At 40.1% G+C, this 18,602-nt stretch overlaps 1 pseudogene; it reads left to right on the top strand.

The window, feature by feature from the left end:
- The first annotated feature begins 2,111 nt into the window (after positions 1-2,111).
- LOC138921964 (centromere protein V-like protein 3) lies at positions 2,112-3,388 on the top strand (annotated as a pseudogene).
- Positions 3,389-18,602: the final 15,214 nt, after the last annotated feature.

Here is an 18,602-nt window from a genome sequence, read left to right as displayed (position 1 = left end):
GCTCTAGAGACTCCTAACATAATAGCCAAAGTGTCCAGGATACAATAGAAAATAACTCATCATAGCAAGAACCAGGAAAATCACAACTTGAATGAGAAAAGATAATCAAGTAGCACCAACATAGAGATGAATCAGATGTTGCAATTATCTGACAAATATTTTAGAGCAACCATCATAAAAATGCTTCAATAAGCAATTATAAATTTATTGAACCCAATGCAAAAATGGAAATCTCAGAGAGAAATAGAAGTTATAAAAAACAAAAGGAAACTATGGAATTGAAAAAAAGAACAGCAACAGAAATTTTGAAACATTGCTGGATGGGCTCAAAAGTAGAGTGAAGATTACAGAAGTTAGCATTATTGTACTTGATCAATAGAATTTGCCAAATCTGAGAGAGAGGGAGGTAATAGACTGAAAAGAAAAAAATGAACAGATCCTTCCTCAGGATATTTTAGGACAATAACAAAAGTTTCAAAATTCCACATGGTCAGAGTCTCAGAAAAAAGAGAGTGCAGCTGAAAAACTTTAAGAAATGATGGCTTAAAATGTCAAAAACTTGGTGAAAAATATAAACCTAGAGAATCTAGAAAATGAGTGAACCACATATATGACAAACCCAAATAAATCTACACCAAGACACATCATAGTCAATCTTTTATAACTAAAGACAAAAATTTTGAAAGCAGTGAGACCAAAATGACACATTGATTATAGGGGAACAGCATTTTAGTGACCATAAACTTCTCATTTGACTAAGGGGGCCATTAGGAAGTGTCATGACATTTAAGTGTTTAAAAAAAGTACTGTCAATCATGAACTTTGTATCCAGCAATACTATCTCTAGTGAATGAAGGAGAAATCAAGACATTCTCAGGCAAAGGAAAGCAAAAAGAATTGGTAGCTAGCAGATCTATGCTGAAAGCAAAGTTAAAGCAGGTGCTTAAAACAGAAAAGAAATGATCAAAGGAGGACTCTGGGAGCACCAGAAAGGAATAAAGTGTAGTAGAAAGAAAACACATGTGGGACATACAATAGGCTATCCTTTTCCTCACGAGTTGTAGAAATCAGATTACATGATTAAAACAAAAATCATAAAACCATCTGATAATCCAGGTGATTTTGTTTAAAAGTGGGAAAGGCAAAGGGACCTAAAAAAGTGAGGTTTCCAAACTTCAATCAAAGTGATGAAACTTGCTACTAGTAGACTGTGACAAATCACATGTGTATACTGTAAATCCCAGAGCAACCGATGAGAAAATTTTACAAAGCAAAACACTCAGAAACACTAGACAAAAATCAAGACGGAACCCTGTAGTGGTCAAAGTAAGGCACAGAAAGGCAAGAGAGGAGGAACAGTTGTATGAGATACAGAGGAAAGAAAAGAAAACAAATAATAAATTGGCAGACATAAACACTAGCATATCAGTAATTACCGTAACGTAAACTGACTAAATACATCAATTAAAAGGCAGATATTGGCATTGTCAGTATGACACATGACCTAATCAGAAAATGTTTATATGAAAATCATTTCAATTTTAATGATATAGGTAAATCAAATGTAAAAAGGATAGAAAACGTCATATCATGCAGACATAAATTAAAAGCAGGTGTGTTTGTCAGGTTTCTCTGCTGTGAAGTTCCTTTCCCCCCTTTCCCTACCGTAACCTTTGGGAGGAACGACCATGGGCAGTCCACATTTAGCGTGGGGAGTTATGCTCCACTTTCTTGAGGGCAGAGTATTTATCTAAACTATTTGGAATTCTTGTGCACAGATTTCTTTTCTCCATTTATTAATTTATTCAGTCATTATTTCTATCAGTATGGACTCATGGATATTTATTTTATACTCTGAGTTATAATCCAGTACTACCTTGTTTTGTTGCTCAAATTTCTACTTTGGCCATTAAAAAAAAGCAGGAGTAACTATATTAATTACATAAAGTAGATTTCATCACGAAGACAATTAGTAGAGATCGAAACAAAACATTACATAATAAAAGAATCAATCCTCCGGGAGGAGTCTCTCCTGATTCCTCCTATCTACCCCTCCTATTGGTGTGCATGGGTCTTTCTCTACGTTTCAGAGCCCTCTGTTCTTACCCCTGTCGGAGCAAACGCCACGCTATTTTGGTGGTTATATTTTTCTATAACTGACTCCAACAGATTGGAAAGCCTGATCTATCTCCACATCCTCAAGAGTCCGGAATAGTACCTAGTGCCCAGCAGGCGCTCAGTAAATACTTGCCTTATGACTGAAATTCAGGCAAGTAAAGGCTGTTTTGATAGGGTCAAGGGAAGGGGCTCTTTACGCCGCGTTCGACAAGTGGCCAACCTGGCTGATGCAATGAGGCTGCTGCTCGGTGACTTACTAGGAAACGAAGGACGGTGGGCACACGCTTGGAAGGCTGCAGGCGCCACGGCCAGAGTGAAGAGCAGCGCGAATGCTCAACTGCGGGGGTGAAAGAGGGCTGGGGATCTTGCCGCCGCCTGTGCAGCCATCGCGGTCGTGGGCGCGCAGCGGTGCCCACCTGTCCAAGGCTAGGTGGGGAGCCACGCGGCAGCGAGGAAGCCGGCGGCGGCCGAGAGGGATCCGGCAAGGCTGAGGCGGAAGCGCTGGTGGCGGCGGTCTCCGAGAGGCGAGCTCGGAAGATCCGCTGCCCTCCCCGAAGCCGCTGGCGCCCGCCCTGTCCCCCAAGGAGATGGACCTGGGCGCGCAGCGGGAGCGCTGGGAGACGTTCAGGAAGCCGCGGAGCCTCAGCTGCGAGGGGAGCGCTGCGTTCCTGCTGGACACCCTCGAGCACCCAGGCCCCGTGCGCTACATCGGGGGCTGCCAGTGCGGCGCGGTTCAATTTGAGCCCGGGCCCCTGCACACCTGTGAGTTCTGGCTCGCAGCTGCAGGCTGTGCAGGAAGCAGCAGCACCGACACTTCTCTTCCTGGCCTAGCGCTTCACGCTCCTCCTGGGCGCCGAGAGCATCGTCACGGATCCACCCCGCACGCACCCGCCCGGCGCTGCACAGCTTCTGCGGCAGGGGTGGGGTGCAGAGTTTCCACGCAGCTGCCTCTGACCCCGGGGTTTACCGCGTTGCCCCATACTGCCTGGACGTGCGCACCGTGCGCAGTGGTGGTCATCGAGGAGGTCGACGGTGGCGATTGGCTGGGGGGAGGTGGGGGAGGGCGGTGCCCACGAAGGAGCACAAGGCCGTCCAGAATGCGTCCACCGAGTGAGCCCCTGCCTCTCCTACCGAAGAGGAGTAAGGACTGGGGCTGCAACACGCCTGAAACGTGCCCAGGGCGCCCCTTGAGGGACGGAGCCACCTCAGTGCTTGTAACAGAATTATTGTATGAAAGAGGTCTGTTTTTAGACTGGTGAACCTGTGATGTCGCTCCAAGCTTCTATCCCTTTCCTTTAAGTGTTTTTCAACAGACTTGCTTCTAATTAAAAAAAAACTGAGCACGCATTTGTGTGTGTAGAAGGATGATCTTCCAATCCAATAAGCAAGTAGTCTCTACTTTTTCAAGTGTTTTACGTCACTCACTTTGATTATTCTGCATACAGTTCTTACAAATCATTTGCAGATTATTCATATATACTGTACGGTTTTGGTGCTATTGCGAACAGGATTGTTTCTAACAGTTGCATCAGGTATGTAGGACCACTACATCCAAACAGTTTTGTAAACCTTTACTAGCACACTTTCTGTTGATCAACTTTGTGTGTGTGTATTTTAGGTAGACACTTTCGCTACTTAGCGATATGCATTATTTTCAGACACATTGTTTATTTAATATATTTTTACATAATATGTTTAAGATTCAGTAGTGTTACATACCTCATTGTGCTTAGTTTTCAAATTATGTTGACATTTTTCTTGGCTTTGTTTTAAAAATTGTCTCTGGGTAGGAGAATGGGGAGACAGAAGAACGAGAAAGATGTCTGTGCACTGTATGCCCTCTGATGTTTTGAAATTCATATCTGGTACATGTGTAAAGTATTCAGAAGTAAATAATAAGTAGAAAAGTATGTGTTTCTATGTTGTATATTAAAAATAAGCATTAATTTATCTGTAATTTCTTGATACCTGAGATTTTTATCAAACAATAGGTGGTGGGTGTCTTTTCCTGTCAAACGGTATGTATTAGCATCATCATTTAATGACTTCATAGAATTAAAAATGTGGATCTTCCATAATGTATTTAACCAACCTCTTCTAATAGATGTTTATCTTTTTTCCACCTTTTCACTATAATAATAATATTTCAAAGGATTAAGGTACAAACAACTATCCTCAGTGTTCTATCACTTGGGTAAAAGGGCCTGGAGCTTTTCCATCTCTCTTTTTCTTGCTGTCTGTCTCTCTTCTGTACATATGTTTCATTAGATGTGCATTCATTGTACACTGAATTGTTTAACTTGACTTACCTATTCAACAAATTAAAACCCTACTAAGTAGATATGTGTTTCCACGTATATTGCAAATAACATGACTGTGCCATCACGCAGAGAAGCTATCATCCTCCAGTCTCTACCCTTCATTATCCATCATCCCCCACCCCAGACTACAGTGAGGGAATTTACAATTTATGACCTGGTTTATCTAAGACGTCCCCTAGTTCCCAAGCATCCTCCTTAGTTCTTTGGAATTTCTTGTCCCAGCCCTTCACCCTCTAGAGGCTGAGTCGAGGTAGAAAAGGGAGAGGTGGAGGGAGAACATGAACATGCTTATATGCCTTAGGAGGTTCAGCCATCTTTATAGTCAGAAAATACCAAATTGCACCTAGAGTTGCACCTATATGGCATTCGATTGCATGGACAGGATCCAGGGAGCTAGAGAAAGAAATGGCTCAAGACTTCATGCTTCTACCACATCAGTGTTTCTGTACAAATATGTGTATATATAATTTTTCTAAATTTCTAAAAGTGACTTTTCTTTCAAAGTGAATATTGACTATTTTCCGCTTCTCTATGTCATGTGCAAATCTTTCATGAGTTTATTTGGTTAAAAACCCATGTTCAAAAGTTTCAGATGGCATTGTTAACTGGCATACAATTTATGGGTCCTTAGGGAGTTTGGCACAGGTTGTGTGTTGTCAGTGTTTTTCCCCCATCTCCAAAGAAGGCCTTAGTATTGCTTTACGTGTTAGCTGTCATTTTTCTTTTGCATAAAATATATAATAAACTTAAAAATTGTATATGAAATGGTTGTCCATGCACCATTAAAGTCATCATGGACACTGACAGTGGTCTGTGTGCCATGCTTTAGGCATTTCTTACTTCAAGGAAAGAGCAAGGACTTTGCATTTGAGCCTGGGCTAAATACCAACTCTTCCACCTACTGCTGTCTAGATTTGTAAAATCTGTAAATACCCACAGTAACCTTCATTGTGAGGATTAAATGAGGTCATGTGTATAATCTCCTGGCACAGTAACTGACACCCTGCAAGCACACAATAAGAATTTGCTATGATTATTGATCGTATTAGATCAGGACATTGATAAACAGAACCAATGTTCATGATTGTACTCAGTTCTAGGATTGAGACACTTTCATGTACGTTCTCTCAGGTGCCATTTTTTGGCCACTTAAAGTGAGAATCTGAGCAGTCCAGTGGTGGGGTAGAAGGAGTAAAGGCCACAAGTCTTCAGGAGGCTAGATGCTCTTTCCCCTTTTAATGGATTCACCAGACAATATCTACCGTTTCTTCTCTGGCCTCCCAGACATGCTCCTGTCCTCATTCATCCAAGCCTCTAACAAAGGAATCACCCTAGATGGAACCTCATCCTACCCCACCTCATACCCTATTCTCTCTCCAGCTTTACTCCACTTTCTGCCTATCGGGTGCCCAGCACTGTTCTCCATGCCTGGATAGAGCAGCGAACAAAAGGCATTCCCTAGGCCCCTATCACTTCCATCTGGCAGATGAGAGAGACAAATAACTGTCAGCTTACAACACAGTTTGTCTAGGGAAACAACAGAGCACTGTGGGAGCACAGAGAAAAGGCCTCTATTCTTGGATCAGTTAATAAACTTTTCTGGGCCTCAGTTTCAGGGTCCTCATCTCTAAAACGGTTACACTGATAATACTTATCTCCTAAGGAACCTAAAGAGACCAGCTATACTCCAGGAGAAACCATTAACTCTGTGTCTTGTGTCAGTCACACATCGGTGTGGAGGGGAAGCATTCCAGGACCCCTGAGAATCTAGACTACCCTGGGACCATGGGTGAGGAACTGGGGAGTGCGGGCAGTATTGGTGCCATTTCCATCTTTTCTTCTATGTCTTCACATCTACCGAAGGGGCTTCTTTTATTTAGTAGGTGTTCTGTGCTATGTGGACTTAAAATTGTAGATTGTAACTCAAGTTAGTCCTCACAGGTCATGCTATAGAAGATGGTACCAGCAGTGGCATATCGCCCTCCGGTGGACGTTGTATGTAATGTCACATTACTGGATGACTGTACTGTAACACTTGAGAAATTCAAAGGTGATGGGTGACACTTTCTTCCTCAGAGTCTCTGGGAAAGAAGTCTAGTAGTGGGATGCTTTCCTCTGCATTAAGTGTTCCAGGAATTAGAACCATGAAGAACAGTATCAAGCAGAAAAAGAGGACCTGTCTCTTTCTCTGTCTCTTTTCATGAAATAGGAAATCTTCCCCAAAATCATTGCTCCTAGATTTTATTTCCAATTTTCTTTTTCTGAGCTGAATAAGATCTTGCTCTATTTAGTACGCTAAGAAAATAGCCTCTATCAGTAAATTTAATCCAGCTTTAACTGTGATATATGAATAGGAAATTGATGTGGATGCATTATTTCTATCTGCTTTTTATCCTTATCCTATGAATTAAGACATCTAGCTGTCATAGTGCCTTTCCTTACACTTGTATGCCTGTCCTGAAGTAGCCTCTGGGATAGATAGTACCTGGTCTCAGTCATTGTGGAGCTCACAGCATTTTGGAGGAGACACACAACAAAACAAGAAACTACAACAAACTGTAGTAGGTGCTCATGGTGACGGGGAGATTCAAGAGGTCCTGATAATACATATCAAGACGGGGGCAACCCAGAACTTTTCAAAAGAAAAGACGTGCCATATGAGACATACCAAATAAGTAAGAGTTGGTTAGGTGGAAAGTGGAACTAGAATTTTCCAGGGAGAGGGAATAACATATATGAAGTCTTGGAAGTCTGAGAGAGTGTGATGAATGTGAGGAACAGACTTCTATTCTGGCCTCAATATCAGATCATAAATTATATTTGTTTCTTACTCTCTGTAAACATTTTGAGGGTAAAGACACTAACCAATTTTTTTCTGAACTCCAAGTGCTCAGTACAGCATCTGACATATCAATATTCAATATTTATGTATGTATAAATATACATACATTTACCCTCAAAAAGCCACCAATATGAAGTCACTAAATAGATACCTAAGAAGAGATGTGCAGTTGCACACGGTTAAATAACATTTCCACAATACAGATACAAGAGATGTCAATAACTTCAAGAACATAGATAATAGTAAAAGGTAATAAAATAATTAGGAAGCAAGAAGTTTTGGATATTTTTATCTTTTTTTTAATATAATTAATTTTAGGTTCACATAACTCAATTTTTAATCCTCAGCTCTAATGAGTTGGTATGAGCTTCATACAGCACACCACTGGTCTTGATACCCTTTCCTCCACAGATTCATGAAGCCCTGAGACAGAACCTAACCAGTCCATCACAAAGAGAACCTCATCTTTTACACTCCTTCTCCAGCTGACCTAGAGGACTATAATTAGGATCCAGTTTCCCTAAAATTACCTTTCCTTTAAACCTCAAGTCCCTTACTCTAAACTTAAAGCCTCTAGGAAACCCTGGTTCCAGGCAATTACCATCATCTTTGGGTGTGTTGGGTCAATGCAGAAATGCGTGGTGCTCTGTTCTCTATGGTCTTAATCCTTGTCTTTGTAGAGGCAGTCCTTTACTTCATGGTAAAAGAATGTTAAATGAGCTCTTAGTAACATTTTATTGCCAGGATTTGAATAGGAGAGGAGTGAGGAACTGGGAGAGAGGAAGGGGAAGAGAAGGAGAAAGAGACTGAGTTAGAGAGAGATAGAGATAAAGATGATAGAGATAGAGGTAGAGATAGAGATAGAAAGATAGAGAGAAAGGTAGAGAGAGAGAGATAGAGATAGAGGTAGAGAGAGAAATAGGAGTTAAAAGTAGGCTGGATATTTGTTACAATTCCAGCAACGTCAGTATTTCTGGATTTGAAAAAATTTTGTATGTAAATCCTCCTTTTTTTCTAGGTGAGAACTATACTATTTAATAAAGAACTGTGTAGCTATGAGGATTAAGTCAGATAGTAGATCTGAAACACTTAGATAAATAGTTCCTGGTAGGTCTTAAGTGCTAAGATCAGAGCGCCCTGGTTTGAATCTTGACCCCTTTCTTTACTGGCTGTGTGTTTCTGTGCAAGTTCAATAGCTCCTGAGTCTCAGGGGGTTTTTTTACCTGTAAATGGGGCGCAATAACAGTACCTACCACATATCGTTGTTCTAAGGATTAAAATGGATGTTGGAACATAGTTAGCCCTCAAAAATACACCTCTCATCCTAATTATTATTATTTCTGACCCGAGGCAAACCCCTTACTAATCTACTGTGTTGGCGGACTGTGAGCTTCCTGGAGCTAGGGAGACCATTACATTGTTAGATCAATATCTAATCTGTTGTAAAGATTTCTGTTTGTCCTGTCTGCATGGATCAGGTTGCATTTAACTATTTCTCACTCCCATTTTCTGACCAGAAAAATGTGTATCAGTAATAATGCCTAATACATGTTGATAGCCCTGTGCTAACCCCCGATGCTCATACAATGTACAAGACTAATACATGAGTCTGCTATGTACAGCAGTAATTTCTGTTCTTCCTGGTAACCCTGGGAGGTAGGTTTTATTTTCTCTAATTTACACATGAGTAAACAAGCTTAGAGGAGTTCAGGGTAGTGTCCAGAGTCTCAAAACCAGTAAGTGGTGATCAAGAGTATGTTATAAATCTAGGTCCTATACGCTCCACCCTAATCCAAACTGCCTTCAGCTTACCTGTGTAAGAGGTCAATATGTACCGTCTTCCCAACTGGGCTATAGGATCATTATAGGCAGAGAACATGATTTAGCATTCTCTTGCGCCCCTGGTACCCAATTTAAAGTTAAGCACATAGTAGGTGCGCATGAAATACCTGTTGACTAGTTTATCAGGACTCAGTTTGTGCTTGAAATTTGACATAATCGGACAAGACTGAATCTGTTATGATATCACAGGTAGAGAAAGAATGTGTCTGTCAAAAGTACTCTCTACCATTTTTCTGCTCTCAGAAGCTGTGTGAGTTGGTGAAAGAAACTTGAAGCACTGGCTATTTAATCAGATAATTGTTCCAAAAAATCAGGGATCCTCACACTGTTTTACTTGCATAACCTTGCTTTTAATTCAAAACTATTACTTGCCATTAATTGCATGTATAAAGTTAAATAAAATAAATAACGTAAGAGTATTACGGCATTTACTTTCATTTATTTGATTCATCCGCAACGTGCTAAGCACTTACCTGGTTATGATAATTAATCCTCAAGTAGCATTTTATTTATTTTTTATTTTTTTAGATTCTGTGTCAAGTAGTATTTTAAAGTGAGCATTGTTTGTATTTTGTTCATTTTCTGTCTACTCGAACTAGAATATAAACTCCAATAGAGCAGGAACATTGTCAGTTTTCTTCACTGCTGAATCCCCAGTACCTACAGGGGTGCCTAGTCATTTTAAGTGAATAATAAATACTTGTTACATGAATAATCTGATCTATGAACCAGCTTTGGAGACAAAGTCCATCCTAAGCAAGGCTCCTTTCTGAATTCTGAGTAGCATGCCAAGTGGCCAAGTTACGTCGCAGGGAGTCCCAGAGTCCAGAAGAGCCAACACAACCAAGACTGCAGTCTTCCTGATTTAGGCAGACCTGGGATGGAATTCTGCCTGTCACACTTGCAAGTTGCGTGACGTTGGGATTGTTTTACAACTACTCTTAACCTGTTTCCTCCTCTACATAGCTGTAGAAAATTTACAAAAGCTCTTGTTCATTCATTCAAGAAGCATCTATTGAATGTCCCCTATGTTCCTGTCATGGGTACTGGGAACAATAAGAGAAATAAATGCATTTTCTGGCCTCTGGAAGGTCACAGTGGTAAGACAGACAAGTTACCAGTGTTTACAGCACATTGCGATTAGGGCTCTGACAGGGACATTATAGCGTGCCACTGGCAGATGTAGTAAGAGAAGCTGTTGCTGTTCACATTCTTCCAATATTTCTGGTAATAAAGCCATACTAAAAGGCCTCCAGCCTGCCTCTAGAATCATCTGTGTATAAAATTTAATATGGTAGAGACAGTGAGGAATCATTTCTGGCGCAGCTCTATCCAAGTGTAGCTCAAAAACTCAAATGACAGCAAAAGTCACAATGGAGCAAAATATACTTTCCTCTGTGGAGATTATCATCAATGTTGCCATATTAACAGTTTCCATAGACCTCTATGATGCAAGAAAGAAACTCCAGGATAAGCATCATCACTTTGGAACAGAAGAAGCTCCTGTTCAGAAATACGGCACAAGAAATTGGACAGAGTGCTACTCTGGGCTAGACATGGTTCTGGGAGTTTTTAGGACACAGAGATGATGCACACAAGACTCCTGCCCTCTGGGAGCTCACAGTCTAATAAGGAAGAAACATAAACAGATCATGTCACTGAGTACATTTTTTTCTTTCCCAACTACTCTGAGAGGTATTTATCAATACCTACCCTCTGCCTTCTACAAATGAGAGAACAAACTGAAAGGTGTTAGGTAACTTGGGTAGTAAGTGATGGAGCTGGGACTCACATCCAGGTTTGTCTGTCTCCAAAGCTAGACCTTTATCCACTCACTATGACATTTCACTTACATTATAATTGTTGAGATACACCTGTCCTTCCTCATGAGCCATGCATTATGCTTCCAATTGGGTTCACACATGGAAGATCTAGGCACCCGTCAGGAAAGACTATCCCTGTAAAGTACTAGGTCAGTCTCAGAATTACTGCTCTGAAACCAACAGGCCTGTGTGTCAACTACCTCACTTTATAGTGAGTCAGGAAGCAGAAGCCAGTATGAAAAGTGACAGCAGAGCCAGAGGCAGTGTACATTTAAGTTCTGAACTAAAACTGATGGCATTGTTACAAGTGGGAGCTTGGGGTACTGTAAACTGCACGGAGCACTGGAGTCAGACCAATCTAGCGACGAAAACTGACTACACTACTATTGAGCTCTATGTCCCTGATCAAGTTATGCCTTTTTACAGCCTGATCACACCCATCCCTCAGCCTGGTGTTTAGAGGCCTTACTCTGTGTTTCCAGAGCCTCTTCTTCTTACCCCTGTCAGAGCCCTTGTCAAAATGTGTGATAATGACATTTATGTATAACTGTCTGTCCACTAGACTAGAAGGATTTGTAGCCTTGGCTTGTTTCCTCTCTGCGTCCAGAAAGCCCAGTCGTGGTACACACACATGTTCAGTAAACGTTTATTGTGTGACCAAACCCTTAGTAAAGGATAGCTATTATCCCACCACTGTACTCAAACTTCCTTTCAGTTAGCGGGAGATTTGTGGTTTTCATCCTCACCCTGTGTTTAGAACACTCCAGACCTTCGACTCCTGACTTATGCTTCTTAATGAATCTTGGTGAACTTGTTATTACCTATCCACTAATCTGACCTCAGGGTGACAGCACATTAGAGGACTTATTGAAACTTTCCCAAACACAAACTGTGTGATACACAGTGAGTCTCCAATAAATCCTTCTTGGGTAAATAAACTATTGAATTAATACAAGCCTGCCAATTGTATTATTTTATTTTAGAATTTAAATTTATAGATAGCATTTTGGCAATTAAATCCTGACAGAATTAAATTCATGAACCCAATGATTAGTGAAACTGTCAACATAAACGAACGTTTTCACACTCACAAAGAGATCTCTCTTCTGGTTTTCCTCCTACTCCTTTGGCCACTCCTTTCCAATCCATTTGAATTAATCCTTTTTTCTTGGTATCTGTCTTCATGTTGTACCAGTTGAAGACTTTAAAAAATTTTTTCATTGAGGTCATATTGGCATATAACATTGTGTAAATCTCAGGTGCACCTTGTTACATATCAGGTTCTGTACAGACTGCACCATGTTCACAATCAATAGTCTAGTTTTTATCTGTCACCATGTATACGTGCCCCTTTACCCCTATGGCCATCCCCCCACCCTCTTCCCCTCTGGTAACAACCAATCTGTTTCTCCTTGTCTATGCATTTGTTTATTTATCTAGGTGAAGACTTTTAATTCATCTCCTATAGTCCTATTTTTATGCTGTCCTGTGTATGCATTGGCCTCACCCACTAGACTCCAGGAAATCCAGACTGAAATACAGTAAGCATCATCAAGTGTTTGTTGAAACCTCTCTTCCAATCTGGAATTAGTAAAGTAGGTACCACAATCTGGCTGTTGTGTATTGGGTGCCAAGTAAAGTCTTCTATTGCACTATGAGGTATTGAGGGAAAGGAGAATTCTGACTCATTTTTCAGTGTCATTCCTTATTGTAGCTAGCACAGTCCAGACCACAGGACATAACTTGGGTTAGTATTTCTCAGGAGTCATTCATTCACACTTTTAAGATTGTTGACAAATCTTGATACCACTGTGCTGTTTTTTCCTAATATTTTCAATAAAACTGAATGACTTTTAAGATCGAAATGGAAAATCAGGGTAACTTAAAGATAACTGTAAAAATAAATACAATAACATTTTTTAAAGTTCTTTACATTTTAAATTTTAAAATGAAATTGAAAAAATGAAATGAATAGATTTCCATACTACTAAACATTCCACATGTATTCTCTCATCTAATCCTTATAAGACAACTCAGAAAGCATAACACCACTTCCATTTTTCAAGATGAGTAAACTGAGACCTTAGAAGTTAGGAGACATGCACAAAGAAACGGAACTGCTATGCCACAGACTTAGGATGGAAACTTCCAGTCATATGATGTCAAAGCCCACAAAGATTGCTGAGCAGGCAGCGTAGGCAGTCCTCAGCTTAATTACCTATCAACAATTCTCCCTTTTCTTTTCTCTCTGACACAGCTTGTGGAATTTACATCCCATCTCCTCTCAACATTATCAGTCAGTTTCTCATCCCTGAGACTTCTCCCAAGATTCTGTGGCAAAATGCTCAAGACACCCAACGAGATTAAGTATGGCCTTTTAATTCCTGAAATGTAGTTATATTTTCTGTCTTTTGGGGACAGGTCAATTTGTTTGAACAATTTCTGAGAGACAAAAAAATCACTGCTGTTTATAGTGTCCTGCTGTGATCCAAAATACTGTGTCCTGAGGAGAGTTCTTTATTGCAGAAATGGTTTCTGGTAGAAAGAATGAAAATCAGAAACTTAGAGTTTGCTTCTGTAAAACTAGATGGCAAAGGGGAAGGACAGAGGGGCAGCTTCTACCTTGGGGAAACAAGAAGTCTGATAAGGGATAGAGGATGTAGAGAGAGAAAGAAATTGGGCAACTGCCAATAGGGAAAGAAATCTGGGGAAAAGACCAGAGATATTCAGAGAAAAACTATGGTGATTTTCCAAGGAGTGTGCGATATCAACATCCTTCCCCATCATCTCACAAAGGCCTTGATGTGGCTGTGATATGCTATATGTTTCCTACCAAATAAAAAACACATATAGTAATGTTAAATTTTTAATGTCCAAGTAGCACTAAAATTATTGTGGGTGTTATCAGTTTTCTGTGTTCCACACTTTTGGAAGCTCCTACTTTCAGGAAAGAGAAAGGGCTTTGAAGTTAGACAGGCCTGGATTGGAAAGTTGCACATGAAGGTGGTGGAAGAGGTTTGCAAACAGTTAATCTTGTCTATAATTAGGCATTTTGCATTTCGCAGTCTGAGATAATCCCTCAGTCCTGGATTATGGCATCCTTTACATAGAGTTGATGAATAGTACATGCCATTCAAGGAAGAGCATTCACACTGTGCCTGTGCTAGCCACACATCAATGTGGAGGGAAGCATGCCAGGACCCCTGGGGTCCTCAGGCCAAGGATGGGGGAATATAAGGCTGGGGGCAGGATCATTGCCATTTCTGTCTTACCCTTTTTGTCCACAAATCTAAGTCTTGGACCTATTTTACATTTAGGTGCTCTGTGTTATGAGGACTTCTAATAAATAATAGATTGTAAATGATTCACATTTACTCTCACTGGACAATAGCAGATGATAACAGCAGTGGAATAGCGTCCTCCAGAGGAAACTGGAGGAAACTGTACAATCCTGGATAGATTCCCTGGGAAGCTGGCCTCTTGGCTGGCTCCTTTTCAGCGTGTCTGGAAGGATTGCCTGACATCCTCAGATAGTTGATGACTGTCTCCAGAAAGTCCAAGAAATGAGCCTTCTGACATCAAGATACTTCACTTAGGATGCTTTCCTCTGCAATAAAAGTTCCAGGCATCAAGTCAAGGCACAACTACATCCAGTGGAAAAAGAAGGCTGGCCTCTCCTGTATGTCTCTTTTGAGGAGCAAGAAAACCCTTTCCAGGAATCTCCTGCCCCCAAATTCGATTTCCAATCACATTTTTCCAAGCCTGAATACGATCTTGGTCCATTTGTGATATTAGTAATGAGCTTCCATCGTCTTCCCCCCACTAAAAATTCAACTCCTTTATTTGTGCCCTTTCAAATAGTTCTAGTCTGTGTTGAATAATGAGGAAATAATCGGGACAAAGTTTTATATTGGTTTTTGAGATCTAAATGACATAGATTTTTCCCAAACCTGCCTGCCAGGCAGCATGTTAGATTCTGGGATGCAAAAATGAGTAAGGCAGACAGAGTTTGTGATTTCTACTAAAAGAAAGAGAAAACAAAAAAGAAACTACAGCAAAGTGTGTAAGTTCTCTTTGAGACACAAGACGCTCAGGATACTTTGATACCACGAGGATGGAAATCTCTCCTAGTTTAAAGTGGCGTCCTGAAGGAAGAGATTTATAAGCCAATACCTGAAGAGACAACAACAGACACACAGACAGGGTGCAGGGTGAGTTGTCCAGATAGTGGGAATAGCATATCTGAGGCCCTGAAGGTCTGAGAGAGCTTGGTTCACACAAGGAACAGATTTCTATCCTAGCTCTGATATTAATACACTGGGCTTGTTGGCTTATACGGCATCCTTTCCTCCCCATATAAACCCTATATCACGAGAACCCTGTTGTTTTGATTTTTTGAATATCAAGTGCCCTAATCTGGGAATGGGAACAGGGAGGCTAGGGACGTGGTATAGGAGGGAGACTTTAACATATACCTTCTGTTATTTGCTGATTTTTTAATTCTATGAGAGTACTATAGAATCAGAAATAAAATAATTGAACATGCAATTACTTCACATGGTAGCAAAACCAAAACATAACAAAATGCACATAAACCTGGGGAAATATAGCATCTGTAATGCCATCATCAGAGATGTCCACAGTCAACCATTTTTGTGTGTTTGTGTATTTTTCCAAACTTCTGACTATACATGTGCATGTACATACATGTGCACACACATACACACACACACAAACACACACATTTCTCTTTCAAAAGCTGCTTTTTTCATTTGGCCTTAGAAGATGAATATATTTTTATGTCAAATAATATATGCCTGCATCATCACTTTTAGTGTCTCTGGGATATTCAATTTTATGGATATAGCATAATTCATGTAATCACTCCCCACTTTGATAAACATTCAGAGTTTTTTTTCTGGTTGTCTGTGGTTACAGTGGTAATTCCAAAGAGCAATTTACAAAACAGTGTGTACACTGTGCTACCACTTAGGCAAAAATGGATAGGGAATCTACTGATCAATACACTTAATTCACTTGGATAGTAACTGAAATTTTTACCAAATGAATGTTACGACCTATTTTTTTAAATCCATAAAAATTCAAGATAACAGTCATTTATTGCCACATGAGCATACTATAATAGAAATAACCTATAAAGCCTGTTACAGAGAGAAGCCCACTCCCTTCAACCCTTCCACTCACCTCTACCTCCAGGTCCTGCCGGCCACCCAAAGAATTAAAAAAACAGGTTCTCCAACCCATCCCTTTACTGTAACTTCATGTCCAGTGCCCTGTAACCTCCTGTACTTTTTCCTCATGAATCATCTGTCATCAACAGTCACCATCCTAGGAGTGGCAGACACTGTCAAGTGCCAAGGCCCCTAGTGTTTGGGGGGATCCCAAGAAGTAGTGATGTATTTTGTGTAGGGCAGAAATAATTAAGCCATCACACCCATCACACAGAGAAGCCCACCTTCTCTTTACACCCTGCCGCCTACTCTCTACCCTCCATTCCCTCCCCTTTCCCCATTCCTGCCTTAACAATGAATTTAAGACACATTTCCCCTAATACATCCCTTCCCCTCCTGGTAACCTGACAACTAAGACATTTTGTTTTCAGGAATAACTTGCTACAATCAATCACTTCCACTTTCTGGAGAGCCCCCAAGGGTTGTAGCCACTCTAGCATGCCAGGAGGGCTCTTTGTCTCTGTAGTTTTAACCCTTTCTCTCCCAGAGTGTCCATTTATTTTGAGGTTGTGGTCAAAGAATGTCAAAGGAGCATCTGAATTTAGAAGTGTGCAATATCACATAGCATGGATTTGATGGACTAAGGTAAAGAGGGAAAGAGAGGTAAAGAGAATGGCTTAATAGGGGAAAGTGTTGTGTTCCTACTATGTCTGTATTTCTGTATAAAAATGTCTTTCTGTTTCTTCTTTACACAAATGAGGAGGAAATAGTGTACTGTAGTGGGCTAAAATCATGGATACTAGGACCAGACTAATGCTTGGATTCAAATCTCAGCACCACCATTTGCTAGCTGTGTAAATTGACTAAGGTCTTTCATTTCCTCGTGTGTGCTAGTATATAATATATAAAATAAAATTACATACTATAATATATATTTATAATCATATATAAAGTTATGTACTATACTATAATATAGTATATAAAATAATAGTACCTACATCACAAGGTTGCCGTGAGAATTAAGTTAGTCCATAAACACGAAGTACTTAAAACAATGCTGGCATATCCTAAGTGTTCAATACGTGTTCAATATTTCTGTGCAAATCAGCTCAGAGGTAATTGTTTTAGAATGAGCGTTCAGAGGTTTCAGACATCCTTGTTTGCTTAACACAGTACCCTCCAGAATGGAAACAAACATCCCCAGTGTTGAATTTATGAGATTCTTTTGCTGTAACATATGTGTGTGTGTGTGTGTGTGTGTGTGTGTATCCAGGCTGCCTGGAATGGATGAATATACACTAGCAAATTTTAAAAAATTATTTCTGTGTTTCCTGCCTGAATCTGTCCTGGAGCTACACATTTTGTCAATAAAATTTCCATGCTCCAGTATAATATTTAGAAAAAATATAATAGAACCCTGGATTCCAAGTTCAGTGAAGTAGAATGGATACTGGGAAACAGAACTATATTGTTCTTTAAAAGTACATTTTATGCTTAACCACTGATTTCCACTTGCATCTTGCCTTTGGATGTGAGAGATCATTTTGTTTAAAAAGCAAGTTTTCATGACTGTGTTTAGCTGTGGTTAGCAGTGTTCCAACAAAAGAGAAAGAGATAAAGATTTTAAATTGCAATATATCAAAAAGTAGTGAACATCAGAACTATTCTCAAAGAGGCTATTGTAGAGAGTGAGGTGGGGCAGACTTACAACATTTAAACTTGTTTTAAAATTCTAGTTCAAGGACTTAAATATTGGGAAAGAAGTCAGGATGCCCCCAAAGAGAAAACAAAACACAGGTATGGGGAGGAGGCATCTGCTTTAGATTCATTGTAAATGGATATTTTTTCAAATTAGCTTTTAATGTTGGGGAAGTTAAATATGTATTTTTAATTGTTTGAAAACGAGAAAATATTTCATTGTGCTGCTAAGTACAATATTTTTGCTAATGCAGTTAAGAATCTGAGTGCAATGGACCATTTTCCATTTTACCACATGTATATAAATACTCAATTTTGGATGATAACAGAAATTCAATTATATTAGAACCGCTGAGATATAGAAGTCTTTACTCCTAAGATAGTCATCCACACCCAATACAATTTTTACTGAAAAATACAGGCACCTCACATGGCATAGGATCCTTGTAAGGTATTCTTGATCAAAACTAAAAGGCTCTTCTCTGAAACCAACAAGATTTGGCTCTATCTTTCCAAATTTCCACTGGTGAACAAGGAGCATGCAACCTGAGCAACAAAAGTAAAGGACACTATAAGAGGGATGGGTACCTTACAGAGTTTAAAGGACTTGGGAAACGGAGCTGTTTCTTCTGTTCTGCCCTTCAAATAAGGTCCATTATTCAGAGACATCAGCTTCCTAGAAAGAGCTGTCATCTGGGAAAGAAGAGGTGATGTCCTACCTGAAGGCTTGTGACACTCAGAGCTAGAGAGAATTTTCATCCACAGA

The sequence above is a fragment of the Equus caballus genome, chromosome X, assembly GCF_041296265.1.
Source record: "Equus caballus isolate H_3958 breed thoroughbred chromosome X, TB-T2T, whole genome shotgun sequence".
In the NCBI taxonomy this organism is placed as follows: Eukaryota; Metazoa; Chordata; class Mammalia; order Perissodactyla; family Equidae; genus Equus; species Equus caballus.
Note: the sequence above shows the minus strand (reverse complement) of the source record. Positions and strands in the feature narration are given on the sequence as shown.